This window comes from Zingiber officinale, chromosome 11B, assembly GCF_018446385.1.
Source record: "Zingiber officinale cultivar Zhangliang chromosome 11B, Zo_v1.1, whole genome shotgun sequence".
Taxonomy (NCBI): Eukaryota; Viridiplantae; Streptophyta; class Magnoliopsida; order Zingiberales; family Zingiberaceae; genus Zingiber; species Zingiber officinale.
In genome coordinates, this window is record NC_056007.1 from 85446464 (window position 1) to 85472039 (window position 25576).

General features: G+C 43.9%; 1 protein-coding gene and 1 pseudogene across 1 annotated transcript in view; both read right to left on the minus strand.

Moving 5' to 3' along the window:
* Window positions 1-2766: 2766 nt before the first annotated feature.
* Window positions 2767-25576, minus strand: part of LOC122033371 (putative disease resistance RPP13-like protein 1) — a 201634-nt gene continuing 178824 nt past the window's right edge. Inside the window, exon 2 of the mRNA XM_042592379.1 lies at window positions 2767-3446. The gene's annotated coding sequence lies outside the window, so the exon portion shown is untranslated. The remainder of the gene's footprint in view (window positions 3447-25576) is intronic.
* On the minus strand, window positions 3898-6130 carry LOC122034130 (annotated as a pseudogene).

The following is a 25576-nucleotide window of genomic DNA, read 5'->3' on the forward strand; positions in this document are numbered from 1 at the left end:
TATCCATAGACTACAATTACTATACAGATAAACGACATCTGTAACAAAAGTGCAAAATGTAAATACAGCGAAACAAAAGTAAAACAAACCAGAAAATCAGCACGTCGAGATCTCTGAGCAACTCTATGAAAGTCCAAAATCAACAGTAATATCAAAAGGATCCCTGTGTCTGCAAAACTGGAGACCAAGGAATGTAGCAAATTAGCCAAATGACTAAGTGGATACTCAAGAAAGATGTGCATGAATTTAATCTTATTGAAGAAGTCAAGGAAGTAGAATAAATCATCATCTTTTGTTACAACTTTAGGATTATTCTTAAAGTTCTACATTTATACATATATATGTATAATCATCTTCTCATTATCTATAATCAGGTAAAAATTTTAGATTAGAGTTTAGGATCTTCACCTTATCATCACTTGTCATCATTAATAAAATCAATTTTTCAATCTTATTATTTAATCACTCAATTATAAGTTATCATGGTAAGATCAACATGTATATCAATAGTCTGAATCTGATAAATCAACTAAAAAGTGAATCACTGGAGCCAATATCATCAGAGTGAAATATCATATGGATAGGCTAAAAGCCTCCTAAGAGTATAAAACTGTCGCATACGTCATCTGACGTACGAGCTATCAGCCCTCACCGGTGGAAGACATAATAAACACTGACCGAGGGCTACATCACGCCAACACGCCTCGGGTGTACGATCAGATACTCTGGACCGCGGCCGCCGCGCTACCACAATACCATGTGGGCGGTCCAGTACTCTAATATAGAGCTCTGGTATAAAGCTAGGCTCATGGTCTTCACTTTTTAATTCTTCATTTACTATCTTTATTAATTCGCCGTTATGATTATATTCATCCATTTATCATGATTATTCTCTTTTCATATTGATTGGTCAATCAAGGTAATATTTTCGTATCAAATCTATTAATTTATCATTATAGGGTCCACAGATAAAAAGCTACAAGTATCAACAGATAGAGTATCAAAAGCATGAAATATGTAAGGTCAAGCAAGTCAAAAGAGACAAGGTATCAACAGAAGATAAATTTAGAATATTTCTTTAATTTTAAAAACAACCCTCCCCATATCAATCCCAATATGAACTCACATATGAACAAGAAATAATATCAATTATTTACCCTCCAATAATTTTAATATTTTAACCCATTTCGCTATTTCTAATATCAGTTTAATCCCCATTTTGAAAACAATAATACAACATATACATATTCCAATTTATATATTTATTCATGCACAAGGAAATAGACAAGAGTAGATGTATCCACCTTATATACAGCAAAAATCTCCGAGTATCGGCAGGTCACCGTGCTCCACTCGAGTTCGGATCTACAAACACAATATCAAACATAACTTAAATAATCAAAATACTATCTAATAATAATAATGACCTAAAATCTACACATTAACTCTGATTCAAAATCAGTGAATTATTTTGATCTCGATACCTCGTACCACTTCGCATTCCTAAATACAACATCTGTTCTAATCTAGATAACCCTTCTAACTATACATCAATTTAACCAAAAACAACCTAAAATATACCTTCTAAGAGTTTTGTGTGGCTGCTGGAAATTAGGGCAGCAATTAAGGTTCTTTGTCGGCAACTCCGGCAAGCTGCGGCAAGCTCCGGCGAACAACGACGACGCTGCCAATAAAAGGACAGCAGCTAGGGCTGCTGTTGGAGGAAACAAAAGGCAGCAAAACTGCTGCTGTTGGTGGGGAAAAAGGATAGAGTAACTAGGGTTTTGTTTCCCCTCTTTTCCCGGTGGTTTGGCGAGCTCCGGCGAACTCCGAGGAGCTCTAACAGTGCTGCCGAGAAGCAGAGAAGAGGAAGCAAAGGAGAAAACAGTGCTCTGCCCTTGCTGGTGGAGGAGAAGAGGTGCGGGAGGAGAAAACGAGAGTTGCTTGAGAAGAACGGGAGAGAAATCTGCCGTTCGTCGCCGCTAGAGAAGAAAAACGAAGAAGAAGAGAGGAGGAAGGGTTTGAGGCGTCGGTGGGGAAGAGAAGAAAAAGGAGGGGGTATGGGAGAGGCTTGTACACGTGGATGGCATGGATAGATTTGATTTTTTTTTTTTTTTTTCAAATACTTAACAAGAGTACTATAAGTTGAATCCTGTTAAATGCAAAATATGTCATCGAGATCCATAAAAGGATAAACACACGAACAATTTGAAGATACAACAAAAGGGCTGAGTCAAATAACCTCAGCCCAACCAACTTCCTTCCAGCTCCTCTTTTTGGAATACAAGGGGTAGATAAAGATTCCTAGGAATCATGTCACATTAAAGTGTACCAAAAGAACACATCATGTTCAAGTTCATTCAAGTGTACTTGTAGTAGTTTGATGAGAAAAGGATGTCACATTTACAACAAAAGGTATCTTCATGCATCATTATCTTTTCTCAGTGACTTGGAGCAAACGAATTTGTGAGCCAGCCATTCCATTTCCTGTTTGTCATATACTGCAACAACTAGCTAACAGGCTGACTACCAATCTTATAAACATCAGGCACATGTGAGTGGATATACATATAGAGATAGCACATTCATGGATGCACTTAGAAAATAACCACATTGAATGGAAAAACAGGTCACAAATCATAGGGGCATACCTTCTCGCAAAGTTACTATCTGCTAGGTAAAGTAACTAGAAGGACCTCCTCTGTGGTTCTTAATTCAGTATGACATGCTTTCCTGTGATTAAAAAAGGACCCATTTCTAGAGACAAATCAATCAAGTACACCGCAAATGCAATTATCACTTGTAGAAATGCAACATGAGTTTCATACTGGCTGATAGACTGATTAAGTATTAGAAGTAAATAACATAACCAAATTATAGTAGTCAGGGACACTCTAACAAGATCACAAAACAGGATCAAGAATGGTAGCAAAATTCCTAATCTTGTTCTTGTAATCACCCGTCACAGTTATACTTAGTGTCCGATTACTTGAATGGAAAAGATGAAGAAAAGGAGGGATATGATTACAAAATTACATAGGGTGTTCCATCATTTATTCTCTTTTTTTTTTTTTTTTTGTCACTATCCCTCTTTTCCCTTTTATCTCCTATACAAGTCCTCTTTTCCCTTTTATCTTCTATACAAGTAACCTGACCAAAATACAAATTTTAAGTATTGCCAACTAGAAGGTCATACGAATCTCTTGAGAAGAACAAACAAAAGTTAGTGACATTTTGATATGCAGTAAACCCAAAACAAGCTTCTTTTTTCAACTTTACCAGCTTGGCTTTGTAACCGAGCCGCCAAATCTTGTGGGGCGGTTTGGTCGGGTGACACGAACAATAGATAGTAGTTGGCGATACTCCCATCACCTGATCCCGCTACAAGAACCGCATCACATCCGATTGTTTCTTCCTCCATAGCTCCGACACGTACCTGTAATCTCCTACGCAAATTCAAAGATGATCAATCGCAATGGGAGAAAACCTCAAATGTGCCATGATAAAATAAGATGGAATCTGCAAACGAAAAAAAAACACTTCTTGGGTCGAAATGGATCGAATCGATATAAAAAAATGGGCGATAACAGCAACGGAGAGATAGAGAACTAGCAATGAAACGAGCAAAGAGAGTGAATGTCTCACCAATTGTTCCTAGGAAGCGCTAGCCCGCCTACGTTAGGGTTTCGGTATCGACGGCGGAGGCGGGGCTTCGGAGTTTGGTCGGAGAGGTTCACAGCCACAACTCACAAACGACAATAGCTTGGATTTGTGGTCCCAAGAAGGAAATAAAAACGGTCAGAAGTCAGATCAAGATATTATGTGGTCTGAAGACTCTGAACCTAGAAAATTTGTGTGACATTGAAGATGGACGGTGAAGATCGGTTGGAGGAAGACCTAAAGTTCAAAGGTCGAGCGGTAGGGATGGCCAACCCACAATTTGTTGAGATCGCCACAGTTGTTCAGTATGAAAACTTTGAATGAGGGAGGAAGGAGGGCGGCTTCCTCTTCTTGTGTCAGTCTAAGTTTGGGACAAGCTTTTATCTGTAATTTCTTGAGCGAAGTGAAGTTTTCAAATCTCTTGAGAGGCATCCGCATGAGTTCATTACATCCTTCTACATGAATGACTTTAATATTTGATAGATTCTGCGACAGCAACCCTTCTTCTAAGCTTGTCAAATTGTTGCACTCAACGATTCGTAAATCTTTGAGAGATGATGTCGTTTGATTGCCTCCGCTTCCATTTGTTTCTAGTTCCTGTAGGCTTGGCAGCTCTGTTAACCCAACCTTTTCTAGTGTTAAATATGTAAGCGAAGGAGGGAGAGGAGGGAACCTCTTGAGCTTAGGGCATCCATAGATAGTAAGTTTTTGTAAGCTTGGAAATAGCTCGCTGCCGGCAATCCAACACCACTCTTCACATGCCAGCATGTTGTCGATCAAGAGCCTTTCCAAGCTAAGAAAACACTTGGATATAGCTTCAGTGCTAAAGAACCCATGGCCTATCTGTTTCACTGCTGATATATTTACAATTTTAAGAAGCTTAAGACTTGGAAGTCGTCCAAGATTACTAGGAAGCTCCTCCAGTGCCTCCAGGTCATGCAATACTAGCGTCTCCACCCTTGGAAGTAGTATTTTTTCTGTAGCACCGCAGAAAGCAAAATCAATATGTTTTAACATAGACATCCTTCCGATTTCTAGAGACTTGAGACATGGAAGTGAACCAAGATCAGGGAGCTCATCTAAAACTGGCAACTCCATCAGTGATTCACCAACACTCGTAGGCAGCATCCGCAAGTAACAATGAGACAAAACCAATACACGAATGCTTCTTAATTTTTTGATAAAGTCGAGGGGTGGAGGTGACTTTAGATGTTGGCAGAATAGGGAATGCAATTTCTTGAATCTAGACCTCAATTCTTTCGTCTCTACAAATTCTGTTTCAACTGCTAGATGACGGAGGGTTGTTGCTATCTTATTGGACTTGCCATTATCCATCCTACTTGTTTCGTCCCCAGAAACCGACTGGGGAAACAAGGACATGTTGACCAACTCATGAAAGTACTTGCTTGCTACATCTTCCATCCTCTGATTTTCTTGAGCTACAGCGAATCCTTCAGCCATCCACATTCTAGTTAACTCAATTTCAGAAAACTCGTGATTCTTTTGAAAGAGAGAACAGAAGGCAAAACACCGCTTGAGAGGTGCACTAAGATATTGATAGCTCAGTTGTAGGACTGGAATAATATCATTCTTATCATTCTGCTGCAATTCCCACACCTCGCTCTTCATTATACTTCTCCAGTGGTCTGGGTTCATGTTGGATCCTAACAAGTTTCCCACTGTTTTTGCTGCTAGTGGCAAGCCCTTCAATTTCGAAGCTATACTTCTCCCGATTTCCACAAGTGCTGGGTGCTCCTCAGGTTTGGAAGAACCAAATGCGCATTGCTTGAACAGCTTCCAAAAAGATATTTCATCTAAATCGCCAAGAACAATCGCCTGCCTCCACTGTACCAATTTTGTCAGCAATGCTCTTGCTCCGAGTTGTCACTATAACCTTGCTTCCTGCAGCAGCATCCTCGAATGGTGCACACAACTTTCTCCACTCCTCGTCTTCATTCCATACATCGTCGAGGACTAACATAATCATCTTAGACGCAATTTTCTCTTTCAGAATGTTTTGGAGAACATCTAACTTCATTTGCGAAGAATGTTCAGTCTTGGTTACAGACTCGATGATCTCCTTGGTGAGTCTTTGCACATTAAAATTCTCGGACACATAAATCCAAATCTTGAGGGCGAAATGGTTCTGAATCTCTTTATCCTTGTAAACAAGCTGAGCCAGAGTAGTCTTCCCAACACCTCCTATTCCGACAAGAGGTATGACCGAGAAGCTACTGCCCTTGTCACTTGCTGATGCTGATTCGTCTGTTGATCTTAGTAATAGCTCTATTATTCTCTTTTGTTCTTCCTCTCTGCCAAGCACGTTGCTGATCAAGAAAGAGCTTGTTTCTCGTGTGACCGACGCCAAATCAGATTGATATTGCCCATCAGATGCATCCACTTGTAATGATTGGCACATTTTCTCCATATCAGCATAAATATGCTCCAACTTTTTCTGAATCTCGTTCATCTTGACCAGTCATATTAGCACCGTACAATTTACCATCATAGATATGCATAAAAAATGAATTTATATTCCTTATCATGTTTATTCCGGATCCAACCAATCCGAAAGATAAGATAAATGTTTTATTGCAATCTCTGATTGCTAAGCTGAATGAATTATGGAATGTATGGTGACTTATGATGTTGCAAGTAAAAATAATTTTACATTACATGTGTTGGTGCGGTCTGCACTAACGATTTAACTCAGGTTTTGATGAATGACAAATCAGGTTAAGTTAGCTTGTTGTTGTCTAACACTCTGATCGAGTGTGCAGGAAAAGTCCAGACAGGTCGACGGGCTGACCAGATGTCTGACACGAAGCCCAGCTAGGTCGACGGGCTGACCGGATAGCTGGCGAGAAGTCCAAGCGGGTCGACGGGCTGACCGGACGCTTGGCGAGAAGTCCAGCTAGGTCGACGGGCTGACTGGATAGCTGGCGAGAAGTCCAGACGGGTCAAAGGGCTGACCGGACGTCTGGTAGATAAGTAAGGTAAGTCACTAGAGGGGAGTGACTGCGAGGACGCGTTCCCGGGAAGGGAACATTAGGCGTCGATCCGGCTTAGATCCATTTCGGATATCTAAGTCGAGATCGTGACTAGATTCCGGTCTCGGAAAGACGGAATCTAGGTCATACTCTGTTTTCCTAAGTTATACTTCTTATACTAAACTCATAAACTGTGCTAACACTTTATTTTGCAGGATCTATTTTGTCTCGGACTAACCTTGTTTTGCAGGAAAGTTGTTCGCTGGAAAAAGGAGGTTCGGGCGCCCGGAGGTCCGGGCACCCAGGAGGCACCCGGGCGCCCTGGAGGCAAAAATTATCCTGACTACGCGTCGCCACTTGGAGCTCGCTGGTTGGACTTGCCACGTCTCACCGGGCGCCTGGAAGGGATCCAGGGCGCCCCGAGCTTCATATAAAAGATGGGGCGGAGGCAGAGATCAGAATCAACTCAGAACTCTTAGACTGCTTGCTCTACTGCTCTGCGCTCCTGCGACGCTAACGAAGATCCGACAATACGCTCTTTTCCTCGTCTTTAATTATTGTCGGTATTTGTTTTATTTTCATTAGCATTTCTGTACTTTAAATTGTAATAATATTCGAACTGTTAGTGATTGCCCAACGAAAGTACTCAAGGAGTACGGGCCTTCGAGTAGGAGTCGTCACAGGCTCCGAACGAAATAAAAAACATCGTGTTCATCTGTCTAAGCTGTTTTATTTCTGCTGCGCTTAACTCTTTTATACTCGTTGTTTTTCGAATCGATATTCACCCCCCCTATATCGACGTTTCACGATCCAACAAGTGGTATCAGAGCAGGTACCGCTCTGATTTGGTGCAACCACCAATCAGACAGGGGGTGAAAATATTTTTTTTTCTTTTTGTGCTTTACGCTTAATTCTAAGTTGATATTATTATTAATTTAGGAATTTTTTTCTTCTCGTTGCAATTAAGTCTAAATTGGTGCATCACCAATTTAAATACAACTATTATTTTTTCCTGCACTATTAATCCAAGACCAAGTCTTGGAATATTTTTTTTTTCGTTGTTTACTTGCGTGCAGGATGTCTCAACTAGAAGGTTTTAGCACAGTACGTCCTCCCCTATTCAACGGGGATGACTTCTCGTACTGGAAGAAAAGAATGGAGGTGTACCTAAAGATAGACTACGATCAATGGTTCAGCGTTATAAAGGCGTACCGAACTCCAGTCGACAACTCCGGAAATCCACTAGACCCGGAACAGTGGACTCCGGACATGAGGAAAAAGGCATCAACAGAAAACAAGGCAATCAACACGCTACATTGCTGCCTAACACGAGAAGAGCTGAATCGCGTCGGACCACATCAGAATGCTAAAGAATTGTGGGACAAACTGATCAAGTTGCACGAAGGAACAAGCAAGTCAACTGCATGCAAGAAGGGGAAACGGCAAGTCAACTGCATGCAAGAATCAAGGACGTCCTCAACGGACTCCACGCGATAGGCCACCAGATGGAAAACAGAGATTTAATAAGGTACGCACTAAATGTCTTTCCTCGTAATAGCTTGTGGGCATCAATCGTAGATGCCTACAAAATTTCAAAAAATTTATCTAAGTTAAAATTAGACGAGCTTTTTTGTGAGTTAGAATTACATGAACAAACTAATGCTGGAGCCGAGAAAGGCATTGCTTTATTTGCAGGCTCATCCAAAGAAAAGAAGAACAAGCCTGAATCTGAAGAAGATTCTGATCAAGATATCGAAGACGAAGAACACCTGGTGAACCTGGTAAGAAAAATGTTCACCAGGAGAAAAAGAAGCTTCAGCAAGAAGGACCTTCAAAAGATCAGTCCTCCCTCGGAACAAAAGAACGTAACGTGCTTCGGGTGCAATAAAAAGGGGCACTACAAGAACGAATGCCCAAGACTGAAGTTCGACAAACCGAAGCCAACCAAAAAGAAGACCCTCAAAGCAACGTGGGACGACTCCTCGGACGAATCGGAGGCAGAAGAGCAGAAACACCAGAGCCATCTCGCGCTGATGGCCCGCGAAACTGAAACAGAAGACGAGTTGGAAGATGAAGACGGGTCTGAACCCGAATCAAGCCACGAGTCCGTACTCGTTTCCGAAGGCCCGAATGAGGTATATTTTAATTTAAACAAAAAATTCTTTAAAATTATTTCTTGCTTAAATAGTAAGTTAATTAAAATAAAAATGAAAACAAATCACTCCTTGAGGAAAATCAAGACCTCAAGGAACAAATAAAAAATTTAAATCTAACTCAAGATCTAATACTTGAAGAGAATTCATCATTAAAATCAGAAATTAGTAACTTAAAAGAAATACTAGAAAAATTCACTACAAGATCAAAAAATCTAGACTTAATCCTGAACAATCAAAAAACATGTTATAATAGAACCGGACTTGGATACAAGTCGAACTCAAATAAAACCTTTAAGTCATTAATAACCCAATACAAATCAACTAATCAAGCTTGGGTTCCGAAAGCGTGTTTGACCACGCAAGTAGGAATTAATCAATATTACATACCTAAAGAAAAAATATATTATATAAACTCAAATAAACTAAATCAAAAATCAAAACACAAATCAAAGAAATCAAAATTTAAAAATATTAAAACTCAACAAAATATAAATTATCACCAAGTTAATTATAACTATAAAATGAATTGACACAAACCTAAAACGAAAATTTAAATTAAAGGCCAATAATTTAGGGGGAGGCTCCAGAATAGCTGGCACCTTCAAAACTAACTTACCCGACAGGGTAACCTAAACAAACTAACCCGGCAGGGTAATTAGGATTAGTTAAAAATGTTGGTGCAAAATCCCTCAGGTCAAGGTTGACCTGGTTAACCAAGCTGAGTCTTGGTTTGGGTTTAGATGTTTGACAATAAGATATTGATCGAAGAAGAGTCAAGTAGGTCAAGGTTGACCGGATACTTGACTAGGAAGTCCTAGTGAGTGAAGCTAGGCAGAAGGAAATCCTAGTGAGTGAAGCTAGGTGGAAATCCTGGTGAGTGAAGCCAGGTGAAAGTCCTAGTGAGTGAAGCTAGGCAGAAGGAAGTCCTAGTGAGTGAAGCTAGGCAGAAGGAAATCCTAGTGAGTGAAGCTAGGTGAAAGTCCTGGTGAGTGAAGCCAGGTGAAAGTCCTAGTGAGTGAAGCTAGGCAGATGGAAAACCCTAGTGAGTGAAGCTAGGTGAACGTCCTGGTGAGTGAAGCCAGGCAAGGAAGGAAATCCAGATGGATCAAGGATGATCGGACATCTGGTGTTGGGAAGTCCAAGTAGGTCAAAGGATTGACTGGATACTTGGCAAGGAAGGAAGTCCAGATGGGTCAAGGTTGACCGGACATCTGGTGGAACTCCAAGTAGGTCAATGGAGTGACCGGATACTTGGCACGACGAGTAAAAGTCCAAGTGGGTCAAAGGATTGACCGACACTTGGTGGGGAGTCCTAGCAGGTCAAGGGGTGACCGGATGCGAGGCATGATGTACCAACAGGTCGAGGTTGACCGGATGTTGGTTAGAGGATTGGGACTTGGTTTTGGGCAAAACCAAGTTCCGGATCGATCCGTGGATCGATCCAGATCGATCGGTGGATCGATCCGCATTCTTCTGGAAGCCTTGGATCGATCCGTGGATCGATCGAGGTCCCGATCGATCGGCCGATCGATCGGGACGATCTGCTGCGCGATAGCGCCGGATCGATCCGTGGATCGATCCGGTGAGTCCCCACGAGCAGGCGCTCCGGATCGATCCGTGGATCGATCAAAAGCCTCCGTCGATTGAACATTGAATCGATCGGGATCCGACCGTTGCGTCGGGTTTAAAGCCGCAGGCGAGCGTGGTCTTCGGCATCTCTTCACGAGCTCTTCTCAGATCTCTCGCCAACTCCTCCACAGCGCTCTCAAAGATCAGATCGCCAGTTCTTGAAGGATCTTGGAAGCTTTCCAAGTCAAGAGGCGAATCAAAGGCAAGAAGAGAAGCTAGGGTTAGGGTTTTCTGTACTCATTGTAAGCTTTGCGCTTGTATTTTGTTTCCCTTTCCTTTCTTCTTGTACTGAGAGTCTTGTAGGGCTTCTCCGCCCTCGGTAGTTACCGAAAAGGAGTGTTTTCATAGTGGAGGGTGCGTGCGTGGTGTGGATCCTTGGACTAGTCACCTCTTGTGAGGTGGATACCAAGTAAACCAACCTTGTTAGCGTTGTGTGATTTGTTTCTTTGTATTTTCCGCTGCACATCTTAGAAGAAACAAGCAACGCCGAGCAACGAGCACGCGACGAGCTATTCACCCCCCCCTCTAGCTACTTTTGGTCCTAACAAGTGGTATCAGAGCGAGGCCGCTCTTCACCGGAATCATCGCCGGAAGGGTCAAGCATATCAAGAAAAGTTAGAGGGTGAAGAAGTTGGAGCAAATTCTTCAAGTTCAAGACTTTATCAAACTCAACTTCAAGATGCAATTCCAAGATGGACTTGGATTTGACACAAGGGTGGCTCCACCATACACTTCTACGAGTTTCGATTCTTGGAAATCAAGAATCGAAAATTTTCTTATGATGGAGATAGAGCAATGGTTTGCTCTAATGGAAGGCTTCAAGGCTCCAAGAAATTCAAAGGGTAAAGTTCTCAAGAGGAGCAAGTGGAGCCAAGAGCAAGTCCAAAGGTGCGAGGCTAATGACAAAGTGACCAAGCTTTTGGTCAATTTACTGCCAAGCACCATCCTTTGCAAAATTGGAGAATTTGAAGATGCAAAGGAATTATGGAGCAAATTGGACAAGCTTCATAAAGAGATCCCCTCCACTGTACAAGATCATGAAGAATCCAGAGAGGGTGACTCTTTGGAGCAAGATCAAGAGGAGGACTCCGAGGTTGAGAGATGCTCAACCTCCGAAGAAGAGGAAATCCAAGAAGCTTCATCCTCAAGGGAATGCAACGAAGGGAACAAGGAGGGAGCATACTCCTTGTTTCATATTCAAGATGATGAAGCCTCCACCTCTAGGATTGAGGGGGAGCAATCCTTGGTGACACCGGATCAAGAAGAAGGAGAAACTTCTACATCCGGGTCAAGAGAAGAAGAGGAGGAAGAAGCTTATACCTCCACAAGTCAAGAAAAATCAAATGGAGGAGAATCAAGGTCCGATCAAGAGGAAGCTTCTACCTCCGGATCCAAAGAAAAAGATGCCACCCCTACAAGCAAAGGTATAAATATTTCAATTAATAATAAAAATCATATTATATGCTTTGAATGTAGGGAACATGGGCACTACAAGAGCAAGTGCCCTAAATTAGCCAAGAAGAAGGGCCAAGTGGCACAAAAGGGCAAGGTGAAGCCCAAGGAGACCATCCCCAACACAAAGAAGAGCAAGGAGCATATTATATGCTTCTCTTGCAATAAAAAGGGGCATTACCGGAGTCAATGCCTCAAGGGGAAGAAGATGGTCAAGGCTCAAGGAGGCATTAGTCAAGGGGGAGCCTCCAAGGTAAAGAAGAAGGTAACATTTATTGAGCCTACTCCTTTACATTATGGTAAAAAGCATGATAGTTCTAATTTTTATCATTTTAATGCGATTTACCATAAGAATAGGAAGCATGAGGGGTTTAAGGAAAAGCATGTGGCCCTACATGCCAAAACTACTACACCTAAGGCTAGGAATGTAGGTAAAAGTCTAGGCAAGAACTCTAAGGATTGTAGATACAAGCCTAGAAACAAAAATGCTCATGGACTTAATGAAAAACCAAATTCTAAGGATTTAATGATAGAAAATCAAGTCTTGAGATCAAGACTTGATAAAATTGAAAAGACCCTAAAAAGGATGGAAAATATCCTAAAAGGGCAAAATGAGCAAAACCTAGGGCTAGGAAAGTCAAAGCCATCAAATAGCCATAGAGGTTTGGGATACAAACCAAAGGCTAAGAAGGATGTGCCTAGTTATCATAGGGTTCCATATAGTTATGGAACAAACCCTAGGTTTAGTGGTCAAGTCAAGAATACTAGGAAGTCATCCCTAAGAGTATTTTTGCAACCAAAGTGACTAAGACTTCTAAGAAGTCTAAGAAAGTCACTAACAAGGTCACAAGGGAGGCTATCCCTAGGGTTGACCTAGAAAATGTGACCAAGGCTTCTAAGAAGCCCAACAAGGTCACTAGGAAGGTATCTAGGGAAGTTATCCCTAGTGAGTACCTAGAGCATCCAAGGAGCACCAATAGGTGTTGGGTTCCTAGGAGCATTTTCTCTACCCCATAAATGGGTTAGAGAGTGTCAACTCCGATTAGAAGGGTAGTTAACCCAACTTTGAGGAAATTGACACTCAAGGAGCATTTTCAAGGTTTTGTTAACCTTTGAAAATGAAATGGAATTGTTATTTACTCCTTGAAAGAGTAAAATGTGCCTAATGGTGGAAGAATTGATTTTAATCTTAAATGACACATATTGGGAAATTCATAAGAATTACCAAGTTGGGATTTTGGTATGTTTTTAGGAAATTTAAGGCAATCCGGGCCTTAATTTAAAAGTGCTACTCTTGTGGAAAAATGAAATATGCCAACATTTGAGGAATATGCTTAATTTCAATTGGCATAAATTAATCAAGGGAATTAGAAATGTCAATTTAGGTTTTGGCATTTTCCTGAAGCACTTTTGGGCAATCTAGGTTTAAGTTGTAAGTTTAGCTAAGGTTTTAAGGATGCTTAGATAGTTAATCTAGGTATATTTTATTTATGTTAAATCTTGCCATGATTGTTTGCCCATCATATGCCATGACAACATGTCTATTTTTGCATTCATGTTTTATTATGAAAAATCCAAAAATACCATGTCATGACATTCATACATCATGTAGCTATAGGATATCTTTCTTTTGAAAGTTATTTTATTTTGATGTATGCCATAACATTATCATGCATTAAGTTTAATTCCTTGTAATTAAGGACAAATGGCATTTAACAACACTTATTAACAAGTGACATCCTTGGTGGATGTCTAATATATATCTAAAATGCCTAGATAGATATGCATGATCCCTAGATTAGGGCAAAACCAAAATCTACATCTCACAAGACCTATAAGATGACTTGTATGTGTTTTAGTGCACATTAGATACAAGTGAGATGTTAGGATGATGAACAAAACTCAAGATGTTGATTTAGTGCATTCTTTTGAGTTTTAGGTTCATCAAAACACATAGTTATGTGTTTTCCCATCATTGGGAAAGCTAATGTACAAGTCATGTGCATTAAGCCCAAGGAATATGGTGGGATATTGGTTTTGAAAATGTTTTCAAAATGATTTTGGAAAACCTTGGTGAAGGCTATCTTTTGATAGTAATCACCATTGAATAGTTAGACACAAACTTGAAGAAAACACTAAAGTTTTTGGAAGTTTTCAAGTTTGTGTCAATCTTTGAAAATATGATGTATTTTCATAGAAAACTATTTTTCCTTGATAGTATATGCCCTAACTAAAGTCTACACGAAATTTCATAATTTTTGGATTTTTGTAGAATTTTCTAGGGGTTTCTGAAGTTGACTGAAATGGAATTTCAGCAACTATCAGAGCTCCGATCGATCCATGGATCGATTGGAGTGCCTGAATCGATCCATGGATCGATTCAGAAGGCAGTTCTCGCGAGCAGTAGCTCGCTGGATCGATCAGTCGATCGATCCAGGGTAGTCTGAATCGATCCGTGGATCGATTCAGAAGGCATTTCCTGCGACCAGAAGCTCGCTGGATCGATCAGCCGGTCGATCCAGGTAGTTTGAATCGATCAGTGGATCGATTCAGCCAGGTTCAATCGATTGGAACCCAACTCCAATCGATCCAAGTTGCTGATTTTGGTTGGGAAAGCCTGATTTCAGCACTTTGAACCTATTTTAGTCAATGTAACCTTTCCAAACCCCTAAATATACATTTGTATATATAAGGAGGGTGTTTTCATGTGAAAACAAGGATGGATTGGTTAAGGAAGGCTAAGTTGAAGTTTAGGTTGAGGTTTGTTTCAAATTTTGAATATTTGAACCTCAAAACTTCTACAATTGGGTTTCCTAAAGGTTTAGGGATTCCAAGTCATTGTTGGTGCAATGACAGAAGTTACCACCATGTCTTTAGGGGGAGGGACTCTTTAAAGACATGAAAATTATTTTTCATAAACCTTGGAAGGTGGTTAACCTTCTGTTAAGAGAATGCTCATGGATGAGCAGTTGAACTTGAAATGGGGAGTGGATATCCTCATTATTTCAAGTGGGAACTCAAGGGGGAACTCAAGTGGTTAGAAAATGCTCAAGGTTGGGTATTTGTCTACATTGAGGGAGAAGTTAAGGATAAATGAAGGGTATGGGACCTTCATTATTGTGTTGATCACAATGAGTGAAGTTGTGATCACGATGAGCAACTCTTCAGGGGGAGAGTCTTCAACAGATGAAGTTGTTGAAGTGTGCCCAAAATTGGAGCATAGGTTGATGTGTGTCCAAAGACGGGTTGATGTGTTTTATGAGTAGGGGGTTGATGTGTGCCAATAGGGGGAGAATGAAAGGAAGTAAGTTAGGTTTTCATTACCTAGAGGGAGTTTGCCCTCTTAGGGGAGAATGAAAAGCTTAACTTATGTGTTCATTACCTAGTGGCATGAAGAAGAAGGCTATAGGATTAGCCTAACTTACATGTGGGATTGTAAGTGTTATTGTGGTATTGTCAAACATCAAAAGGGGAGATTGTTGGTGTAAACATCCGAAGGTTGACCTGGTTAACCAAGCTGAGTCTTGGTTTGGGTTTAGATGTTTGACAATAAGATATTGATCGAAGAAGAGTCAAGTAGGTCAAGGTTGTTGGATACTTGACTAGGAAGTCCTAGTGGTGAAGCTAGGCGGGAAATCCTAGTGAGTGAAGCTGGGTGGAAATCCTGGTGAGTGAAGCCGGTGAAAGTCCTAGTGAGTGAAGCTAGGCGGAAGGAAGTCCTAGTGAGTGAAGCTAGGCGGAAGAAATCCTAGTGAGTGAAGCTAGGTGAAAGTCACGTGAGTGAAGCCGGTGAAAGTCCTAGTGAGTGAAGCTAGGCGGATGGAAAACCCTAGTGAGTGAAGCTAGGTGAGCGTCCGGTGAGTGAATCCGGGCAAGGAAGGAAATCCAGATGGATCAGGATGATCGGACATCGGTGTTGGGAAGTCCAAGTAGGTCAAAGGATTGTTGGATACTTGGCAAGGAAGGAAGTCCGGATGGGTCAAGGTTGACGGACATCAGTGGAACTCAAGTAGGTCAATGGGTGACCGGATACTTGCACGACAGTAAAGTCCAAGTGGGTCAAAGGGATTGACCGGACACTTGGTGGGAGTCCTAGCAGGTCAAGGGAGTGACCGGATACGAGGCATGATGTACCAACAGGTCAAGGTTGACGGATGTTGGTTAGGAGGATTGGGACTTGGTTTTGGGCAAAACCAAGTTTCGGATCGATCCGTGGATCGATCCGGTTGTGGATCGATCGGTGGATCGATCCAGTTCTTCGAATCAGAAGCTCGGATCGATCCGTGGATCGATCAGGAGCTCGATCGGGACGCGGCTGCTTCGCCCGATAAGCGCTGGATCGATCCGTGGTTCACAGAGGTGCTGGATCGATCCGTGGATCGATCCAAAGCCTCCCCGATCGATTCGGAACATTCGAATCGATCGGGATCCGACCGTTGCGTCGGGTTTAAAGCCGCAGGCGAGCGTGGTCTTCGGCATCTCTTCACGAGCTCTTCTCAGATCTCTCGCCAACTCCTCCACAGCGCTCTCAAAGATCAGATCGCCAGTTCTTGAAGGATCTTGGAAGCTTTCCAAGTCAAGAGGCGAATCAAAGGCAAGAAGAGAAGCTAGGGTTAGGGTTTTCTGTACTCATTGTAAGCTTTGCGCTTGTATTTTGTTTCCCTTTCCTTTCTTCTTGTACTGAGAGTCTTGTAGGGCTTCTCCGCCCTCGGTAGTTACCGAAAAGGAGTGTTTTCATAGTGGAGGGTGCGTGCGTGGTGTGGATCCTTGGACTAGTCACCTCTTGTGAGGTGGATACCAAGTAAACCAACCTTGTTAGCGTTGTGTGATTTGTTTCTTTGTATTTTCCGCTGCACATCTTAGAAGAAACAAGCAACGCCGAGCAACGAGCACGCGACGAGCTATTCACCCCCCCCCCCCTCTAGCTACTTTTGGTCCTAACAAAAAAGAGACCAATTTTAACTTGAATCATAGTACTGGTGAAGTTTTTGGATGATAGTACGTTAGGGAAGCTTGTGCATCACATGTCTAGAAAGATATGGTTTCGATCTGGTGCATTTGGCCAAGTGGAACTGACCGAAGCTACCCTTAAATGAATCCTAACCAGTTAGACCAAGGTTTAGTACTAAGCTCCGTGGATAGGACTATTCGGAAAACCTCGAAAGGTTGGTTACTTCTAATGATGTCCATGTGACTCACCAAACTTAGAAGTTTATTCGAAGAATGCCTGTTTGTAGAGACCAAAGCTAAACCTGAATCTAACACAAGTTAAACCAAAACTCCATAATTAAAAATCCAATTCATCTCACAAAATTATAGGATTCCCTGATTGAAAACTTAGATCGGGTGAGATGACTAAGGATCAAAATCAAATTCAAATCAAAGTAAAATTCAAATTAAATTAAATTTCGAATTAAAATTCAAATTAAATTAAATTTCGAATTAAATTAAATTTCGAATTAAATAAATTAATTAAATTTCAAATTAAGTTAATTAAATTAAATTTCAAATTAAATTAATCTAATTAAATTTCAAATTGACTTAGTTAAGTTATATTTTGAATTAATCAAATTTCGAATTAAATAACTATAATGAATTACGATTAAATTAACTTTAATAAAAATAATAATAATAATAATAATAATAATTTAAATTAACTCTGAAAAACTATTTTTAAGACTAACCTTAAATCCTACTCATTGTAGGAAACCAAGTGGATTTTGGGCAGTGGTTGCTCCAAACACATGACTGGAGATCACACCAAGTTCACTCAACTCACCTACAAAAGCTTAGGAACAGTTGTCTTTGGAAACAACGGCAAACTCAAGGTGATCGGAATAGGTAATATTGAATTAAAAATAGATTTCAAATGTTCTACTTGTCGAGAATTTTAAATACAATCTCCTGAGTATAAGTCAATTGTGTGATACTATGTATAAGGTTAAATTTCTATCCACAGAGTGTTTAATCAAACATCTAGATAACCCTATTATAAGCCTAAAAGGTTTTAGAAAAGACAACATCTATGCTATCAACTTAACCACCTCTTCAATTAAGTGTTATTTAACACAAAAAGAAGAGACTTGGTTATGACATAGGAGAATGTCTCACACAAACTTTAGAAATATAAGCAAATTAAATGGACTAGTGAGAGGCTTACCGAAATTACCTAACCTAGATTCAACCATATGTAATGCTTGTCAACAAGGTAAACAAACAAAATCCACTCACAAACCAACCAATCAACCACAAACCAACTCGATATTAGAACTTCTACATTTAGACCTTTTTGACTCCCATGGAGTCAAATCCATAAATGGAAACTTATACTGTTTAGTAATAATAGATGTGATCCTGTCCGAATGCTGACTCAACGGACGTTGGGCACGTGGCGCTCTCCGGTTGCCTACGTGGGTCTTCGACTGATGGCACGCAGCTCCGGCGAACCTGCACAGAAGTCGGGCCGGGAATGGGTTCCCGGCGGCGACCCTTCGACGCTCAAGTCAGACAAGCAAACAGTGAAGAAAGTGGCTCCAAAGGTCTTGAACGCGTACCTCCGGTGAAGTGTGAGGCCCTTTATATAGAGAGGTGAAAGAGCTCCTACACGTCCTCCGAGGTGCCTACGTGTCCGCAACCCATACCTCGGTATGTGTCTGTCAGAAAGCTTACCTGACCCATACTGCTACAGTCCAAGCATGTCCTCGATGGGACATCGGAACCCCCTATCATAAGATTTGGAGTATGGTCTACACGTGAAACATACTTGCTGTCAGAAAAAGGGTGTCCCTTGTCCTTTTCCCCTTTACTCCAGATATGGCGTCCGTCCGGCCAACTTCAGCGACATCCGGCCGGACATATACGAAGGTTTACTTAGGGAGATTCTCAATCACGTGCTTTGCGGAGACTATTAGCAGTATGTTACCTTGTGGCTTTGGCCGAGCGTGCAGTCCGCTCGGCCTTGCGATCTTTTCCACTGAGCGCCGGAACCCTGACTTCCGACAGGGCGCCCTTAACCCTCAGCCAGACACCGGGCGGTCGGCCTGCCGGTCGGACCCATCGCTCTCCGGATGTTGACACCGCCGGACGGTCGGTCGGCCGGTCGGACCCATCCCTCTCCGGGCGGATACCTGCCACTTTGACTTCCACGTGGCATTGACTTCACCGGACGGGGTCCCTTGTTCTTACCACCGGATCACTTGCCTCCCCTTCAAGTCTAGTCGAAGGAGGCGAATTGTCCGACTGACTGGACTGCGAATCTAGCCGGGCGGCTCCTCCGTGCTAGTATCCTCCGATCGGCCAACTTCAGAGATGGCCTTAAGCGAATCAACAATAGCATTCACCGGATCTCCTCGTGTTCTGCGCCAATCTTCGACATTAAGGTTGAGCATGCTTTCATTAAATGCTTCGAATGGTCGAATGCCACGTGGCGCACTGCCATCAGCGTACGGCGGCGGTGGCATGGTGTTTTGATGTGATCGAAGCGATTCGAAATGGACGGCCCAATGCACGCTTTGATTCCCGTGACCTGGATCCGACGGTGGAGGCCGCCCGGCCTCCACCCTATAAATTCTTCGTTTTCTTCTCTTTCTCTTATCTGCCTCCGCGACTTCGACCCCTACCCCCAGCGCTTTGGAGCTCCGGCGATTCCGCTTTTGCTTTCCGACGACCTCCGGCGCCTTCTTTCCGCTCCTTCTTTCTTTTTCGTAAGGTTCTCCTCCTTCCTTTCTTGTTTCCGGTGCCCTTTACATTTCTTTCTTCTGTTTTTGCTCCTGGCTACTGTTCCGGCGATCTCTTCTTGTTTCTGTCTTGTCATCTTTCCTGGTTTTATTCGCTCGGCCAATGGCTAGCTCTTCTCACCCTGAAGACCAGTCCCTCGGACCATGGTACACCACCATGCAGTCCCGATTTGATCAGCGTGATTTCGATATTCTGACAGACAACTTCGAAATCCCCGAAGATTTTGAACTTCTTTTAGCTGGTCCTTCCGCTCGGCCGCACAGGCCGGTCTGCGTTTTCCTGTACATCCTTTCATCATAGATGTCTGTAATTTTTTCGGTGTGCCGCTCGGCAGTTTGGTACCCAATACCTTTCGTCTCCTCTGCGGTGTTGTTGTTTTGTTCAAGATTCACAACATCCCCCTCCGACCGGAGGTCTTCTTTTATTTCTATTACCCCAAGCAAGCCGAGCCGGGCACTTTCATGTTCCAAGCTCGGCCCGGCTTAGTCTTCTTCAACAAACTACCTACTTCCAATAAACATTGGAAGGATTAATTTTTCTACATCCATATGCCCAATCAGGCCAACTTCCCGACCCAGTGGCAGGCCAACTTGCCCCCCACTCCCGAGCTGAAGAAATTCAAGACCCGATCGGACTATCTCCACGCTGCAAATATAGTAGCCGGTCTGCGACTTGACATCAACAAGCTTCTTCACGAAGGAGTGATGTACATCTTCGGCTGAGTCCCATACGGACTCCTCTTCCGACCGGCTTCAGTAAGAATTTTGCTTGGGCATTTGCTTTAATTGCTAACTGATTTCTTTTCTTTCCCTTGCAGCGGACATCGTCATGGATTCGGTGATGGCCGGCGTTTTGAAGAGAAAAGCGGCCGCACTAGAAGCCGCGGCGGCCAGAGAAATGGAAGCGTTGGGTATCCAGCCGGTCGGATCCCACGAAGGAGAGAGCGGGACTCAGGTTGAGTCGGCTGCTCAAGCTTCTCAACAAACGTGGCCAGGGGAACCACCCCCCTCGGAGAACCAACTGCCCCCGAGGAAGGTTCCGCTCGGGAGGAGGAGCAGCCTCTACAAAAGAGGTGCCGGGTGGAGACTCCGCTGCGCTCGGCTACCTCCGGGGTCTAACCCTCCGAGAGGGTCACTGCAACGGCTCGGGGCAAGGCACCAGAGGCTGAAATCATTTCGTCCGACCGGACGCCTTCTGAATGGGACGAGCCGGCTGCTCCAATTGAGGCTACTTCGATCAGTGCTCTCCCGCCCGCTCGTCACTCAGTCCAGCGCTCAACCATTCATTCCCATTTTTCTGCGCCGACCTCTGATCCCCTTCCGACTGCCGGTCAGACGACTCCCGGTCATGGCCGCACGATTCGGGTCACTCTTCATCTCCCGACTGAAGAGCTGCTACCAGAGGCCGACCAACCTACTGCGCCCGAGCACACTATCACCCTGAAGGGGCCTCTCGCTGAGATGTGGGCCGACGCTCGGGCACGCGTCGCCATGATCCCCATCGGGAATTTGGCTAACAGCCATATGCAGCAGGCCACGGGGGTAAGTTTGTAATCTACCAAGTTTTGTCTTCATTCCTCCCGATCGGCCACTAACAACTTCTAATTCCTCTCGTCAGAGATGGGTAGAGGAAATTGCGGTTTCCAACCGCTTGGCCTTGGTGGATGAAGAGCTGCACCAACTGAAGGCAGCAGTTGGTCCGTTCGGCCCTCAGGGCCCTTCATATTCCGATCTGCAAAAGGAGCTGAAGAAAGCTTAAAATCTGCTGGCGGTCGAGCAGCAGAAGACAGCTGATCAGGCCCACGCCTTGACTGAGTCCGAGCGACAAGTCAAGTCGCTCGACACAAAATTAACCTTGGCCACCACTCGAAAAAATACGGCCATCTCCGATCTAGAGAAAAAGAATGTGGAGACTCGGGGCCTGGAGCTGAAGGTAAAAGAACTGATGGAGCAGCTTGACAGAGAGAAGGCGGGCCGCTCGGCCAATGCGGAAAAGCTTTAGAATCTGAACGAGGCCCTCACTGGCTCCCAGGTGGCTTTCAAAGAATATCAAGATGCCGAGCCGAGTCGAGTTGCTGCCTTGAGACAGGGCTACATTCGCTCGGCCGAATTCTCGGAGAAAATTTGCGAGCGGATGTACACAGCCTTCGACTTGGCTATGACCGCTACCATGACATATCTGAAGTCCAAGGGCCTTCTTCCAGAGTCCACTAATATTCCGGCCGGCGATCAGGTGGCGCTTCTGGATAACATCCCAAAGACCCTTTATGATTATATCGAGTAGTTTCTGTAACTCGGCCACTCGGCTGGATATCATCCTTTTTGTAATTAGGCCGCTCAGCCTAAAGTTTTAACTTTAATGCAATGTTTTCCTTGTATTCACTGTCTTTTTACATAACCAAAATATGTGTTTATCTGCTCGCCCATTATCACCCCTCTGGTATTCGAAAGGGATTTTTTACTAAGTATTTGGCATTGCCTTTCCGCCCGGTTTAATAGGTAATATTTCGACTACTTAATATTCCGCTTTGATAGCCGAGATCGCTCGGTATATAACTATGAAGTACCTTTGGGTGCTGGGCCGAGCGGAACGCCGAGACGATCTAACGATATTGAAGGCCAGTTTTTGGAGCTATTGCATCCTTTTTATCGGCATTCCCCGCTCGGACGTTTATAGACACCGGCTCGTCTCTCGATATTTAACGTCGAAGCTCGACGGTCTTCCGCTCGGACGTTTATAGACGCCGGCTCGTCTCTCGATATTTAACGTCAGAGCTCGACGATCTTCCGCTCGGACGTTTATAGACGTCGGCTCGTCTCTCGATATTTAACGTCGGAGCTCGACGATATCTCGGAGCGTTTATAGGCGCACTCGTCTCGCGATATTTAACGTCGCAGCTCGACGGTCTTCCGCTCGGACTTTTATAGACGCCGGCTCGTCTCTCGATATTTAACGTCGGAGCTCGATGGTCTTCCGCTCGGACATTTATAGACGTCGGCTCGTCTCTCGATATTTAACGCGTCGGAGCTCGGCGGTCTTCCGCTCGGGCGTTTATAGGCGGCTCGTCTCTCGATATTTAACGTCGGAGCTCGGCGGTCTTCCGCTCGGAGTATAGACGCCGGCTCGTCTCTCGATATTTAACGTAGGAGCTCGACGGTCTTCCGCTCGGACGTTTATAGACGCCGGCTCGTCTCTCGATATTTAACGTCGGAGCTAGACGGTCTTCCGCTCGGACGTTTATAGACGCCGGCTCGTCTCTCGATATTTAACGTCGGAGCTCGACGATCTTCCGCTCGGACGTTTATAGACGCCGGCTCGTCTCTCGATATTTAACGTCGGAGCTCGACGGTCTTCCTCTCAGACGTTTATAGACGCCGGCTCGTCTCTCGATATTTAACGTCGGAGCTCGACGGCCTTTTAAGGCTAACTTTAATACTGCTGCTCGGCAAACCCGTTGGCCATCCTTTGAATTAATTTTGCTTCCTGCATTACAAGGACATGGGCGACTAGAATATACAAACATGAGATACATCAATGCACCTTTCACCCAGCTCGATAAGGCTGGAGATGATTTGCGCTCCAAGGTCGGTCCAGCTGCCGCCCGTCTTCATCCTCCAAGTAGTAAGCGCCCGAGCGGAGCTTTTCGATTACCTTAAAGGGGCCCGCCCAGGGTGCCTCCAACTTGCCGACATCGCCGACCGGCTTGACTTTCTTCCAGACAAGGTCGCCGACCTGGAATGATCTGGGGATTACGCGCCTGTTGTAGTTTTGCTTCATCCGTTGATGATACGCCATCAGCCAGACGGACGCCTTGGCTCGCTCCTCGTCAACCAGATCCAGTTCCATGTTCCTCCGTTCGGCGTTGCCCTCATCGTAACACTGGATCCGGATGGATTCGACACCGACTTCAACAGGAATCACCGCTTCGCCGCCGTATACCAGATGAAAAGGCGTGACGCCTGTTCCTTCTTTTGGAGTCGTTCGGATGGCCCATAGGACGCCCGACACTTCATCCACCCAACTTCCTCCCATATGGTTGAGCCGAGCGCGCAGAATACGAAGAATTTCCCGATTGGCTACTTCGGCTTGACCGTTGCTTTGGGGATAGGTCACGGACGTGAAGTGCTGCTCGATGTCATAGCTTTTGCACCAATCCTCGAGCAACTTCCCTGTGAATTGCCGCCCATTATCGGAAACCAGTCGGCGAGGGATGCCGAACCGACAGATGATGTGTTGCCAGATGAATTTTTTGACCATCTGCTCGGTGATCTTGGCTAGCGGCTCGGCCTCCACCCACTTGGAAAAATAATCGACCGCCACTAGCAGAAATTTTCGCTGCCCGGTCGCCATTGGAAATGGACCAACAATATCCATTCCCCATTGATCGAACGGACATGAAACTGTTGATGCCTTCATTTCCTCTGCCGGTCGGTGGTAGAAGTTATGGTACTTCTGGCACGAAAGGCACGTCGACACGGTCCGAGCGGCGTCTACTTGTAAGGTTGGCCAGAAGTATCCGGCCAATAGGATCTTCTTGGCCAACGATCGTCCGCCCGGATGCCCTCCGCATGATCCTTGGTGTACTTCTTGGAGGATGTAAGCCGAGTCCTCCGAGCTCACGCATTTCAACAGCGGGCGTGAGAAAGCCTTCTTGTAAAGCTGATCGCCGATGAGTGTGAACCGACCGGCTCTCCTCCTCAGCAGCTGGGCCTCATTCTGATCGGACGGTGTGGCGCCCGAGTGCAGAAACTCCGTGATGGGTGTCCTCCAGTCGCTCGGAAACGTAAGGCCTTCCATACGGTCGACGTGCGCCACCAGCAATACTTGTTCTACTGGCTGCTGAATGGCGACCGACGTTATTGAGCTCGCGAGCTTGGCTAACTTATCGGCCGCTTGATTTTCTGCTCTGGGTATCTTCTGGATAATGACTTCTCTAAAATTGGCTTTAAGCTTCTCAAAGGCTTCAGCGTAGAGCTTGAACCGAGCACTGTTGATTTCGAAGGTACCAGAGAGCTGCTGAGCGACCAACTGGGAATCTGAATGAAGCGTTACCCGACCGGCTCCCACATGCCGTGCTGCCTGCAAGCCGGCTATGAGGGCCTCATATTCTGCTTCATTGTTTGTAGCTTTGTAATCCAGCCGGACAGATAAGTGCATCTTTTCTTCTTGAGGGGAGAGCAACAGTATTCCAATCCCGCTTCCGAGCCTAGTGGATGATCCGTCCACAAATACTCACCTTGTCATCTTGAATGGTACCTAGAGTGATGATTGTTACCTTCTCTTCATTAAATAATGGCTCAAACTGTGGTTCTGGTGATGGTTCATCCTCATGTAGTGATTCTTGGGTGCTTGGCTCCATAGCACAAGTCCCTACACTTACATCTTCAACTCTTGGTGTTTCTTGAGGTAATGCTTCCAGAAAGCATTCCCCTACACTTAAATCATCTTCAAAAATATGTTCAGAACCTGAATCACTAACAACATCTTCAACAACAAAATCATTAGGATCAGAAATTTGCATAATGACATAATCATCACAAAAATTACTAGAAAAATCATGTGAATTAATGGAAGTAGGGTCAGGCCTGACAGAATCGCTACTTTCCATCTCTCCACTGGAGTTTTGTGCTTGCGGCTGATTGATGGATGATGCAATTTGATCTAACTGAATCTGTATGTTCTGTATCCTTGAGAATTGTTGCTCTTGATGTTCAATCATTTGTTGCATCATCTCCTTGAGTTTCCATATTGACTCATCCATCTGAAGATCATTTTGTTGAAAAGAATTTGGCATCAAATTTGTTGAAACCTCTTGAAATCCATATGAACTTTGGAAAGCTGGATATGGTTCAACAAATGGTCCTTGTGCACTTTCATACTTGAAACCTGAATTATCTACCCAATTAGCATTAAAACCATTTGAAAATAAATCATACCTATTTTGTTGATCCA